The sequence below is a fragment of the Prionailurus bengalensis genome, chromosome D1, assembly GCF_016509475.1.
Source record: "Prionailurus bengalensis isolate Pbe53 chromosome D1, Fcat_Pben_1.1_paternal_pri, whole genome shotgun sequence".
Lineage (NCBI taxonomy): Eukaryota > Metazoa > Chordata > Mammalia > Carnivora > Felidae > Prionailurus > Prionailurus bengalensis.
The window spans coordinates 60,888,251-60,890,165 of record NC_057346.1 but is presented as its reverse complement, the minus strand read 5'-3'; the positions used below and the strand labels follow the sequence as shown (position 1 = coordinate 60,890,165).

The following is a 1,915-nucleotide window of genomic DNA, read 5'->3' as shown; positions in this document are numbered from 1 at the left end:
ATGTTGATACCTATTTCATTGAGTTGTTGTACAGAATCAGTAAATCTGTAGTTTTTAAACTGTTAGAATACAAATTGGCATATAGAAACTATCAAACAAATCTTCCCTATTCATAGCTAGGTTTTTATAAACCAAAATTTAACTTTCTGGTCTTTCTTTACAGGTCTTTACTCTAAAGCATTAGGTTCTACTTTTCTTATCCTTGGTACTTTGAAATTTCACAATATTGTTTTTATATATGCTTTTTTTTTCCAGTTCTTTATTCTTTTTTCCTTCTTTGCTCAGTAGTATTCAATTGGATAAATGTAGCAAATTTGTTTAATCTCCAATTGACAGATTTGAGTTGTTTTCACATCTTAGCTGTTTATACATACAGCTACTATAAACATTCTTTGACACTTTTGGTACATACATAAAACACTTATTTGGGGTATGAACTATAAGCGGAATTGCTTGGTCAAAAAGATACTTACCTTGGGGGCACCTGGGTGACTCAGACGGTTGAGCATTTAATTTCAGCTCAGGCCATGATCTCACAGTTCATGCGTTCAAGCCCCGCATCAGGCTCTGTGCTGACAGCTCAGATTCTGTGTGCTTTGGATTCTGTGTGTCTCTCTCTGTCCCTTTCCCACTCATGCTCTGTCTCTCTCTGTTTCTCAAAAATAAACATTAATTTTTTTTTTTAAAAGAGATGCTCACCTTTACTAGAAATTGCCAAAAAGTTTCCTGATGTGGCTGTACTTAGAACCTGAGTGTGTCAATTGACCCATATTTTTGCCAATACTTAGTGTTGTCAATGTATTTAATTTTTGTTATGCTAATAAGTTTATATTGGTATCTCATTGTGATTTGGTATTTTATTTCCTATGAATAATAATGCTGAGCACTTTCCACGTGTGTATTCATCTACTGTCTTTTGTGAAGTGCCTATTTAAATCATTTGCTTAAATCCCTTCTCGGCCTTTTGGCTAAGATCAAGTGTAGTATCTGTTCTTATCAGTTTAATAAATCATTTGCTTAAAATTTTAATAAGCTGCTTGTTTTTTCATTAATTGATTATGGAACTTTATTTTTCAGTTATAGGCATTGTGAATATTTTCTCCATCTGTGACTTGCCTTTTCTTTTTTCTTTAATGTCTATTTATTTTTGAGAGAAAGACAGAAACAGAGAGGGTGTGAGGGAGACACAGAATCCGAAGCAGGTTCTAGGCTCTGAGCAGTCAGAACAGAGCCCCACACGGGCTTGAACTTACAAACTGTGAGATCATGACCCCGAAGTCAGATGCTCAACTGACAAATCCCCCCAGGCACCCCATGTTTGCCTTTTCAAATTTATAATGCCACCTTTTGAAATTGATTTTTTAAAATTTTGATGAAGTTCAACTGTATTTTTTTCTTTCATAGCTAGTGCTTTTTGCAGGCTAAGAAATCTTTGCTTTCCTAAAGTTCATGACAATATTATTCTATTTTTTCTTTTAGAATATTTATAGTTCTAGCTTTCAAATCTAGATTTATATTATAATTCAATAAAGATTTTTTTGAAGTAGGAGTTAAGGTTCATTTTTCTTTTATACAGACAATTAGTTTAGTGCCATAAAGACATTTTTTTGTCCCTGAATTGCATTACTTTCTCTGCTGAAAATTAATTCTGCTTGAAGCTATTTCTGGTTTCTTTATCATTTTTTTCAATAATGTATTGATCTATCCTTACATGCATACAAGGCCACCCCTAAGTTATGTGGGACACAGTAGGATCACTGCCTAAATAGAAAACAATTTAATTAGATAAATAATTGAATTAAACTACATTTAGCAATTAATTAGATAAATTAATAAAAACTATGTTTAAAACCCACTGGCTGGTGATCTTGAATGGCTCAGTTCGTTAACTGCCCAACTCTTAATCTCAGCTCAG

General features: G+C 33.1%; 1 pseudogene; it reads left to right on the top strand.

The window, feature by feature from the left end:
- The first annotated feature begins 948 nt into the window (after positions 1–948).
- LOC122484613 lies at positions 949–1,069 on the top strand (annotated as a pseudogene).
- The last annotated feature ends 846 nt before the right edge of the window (positions 1,070–1,915 follow it).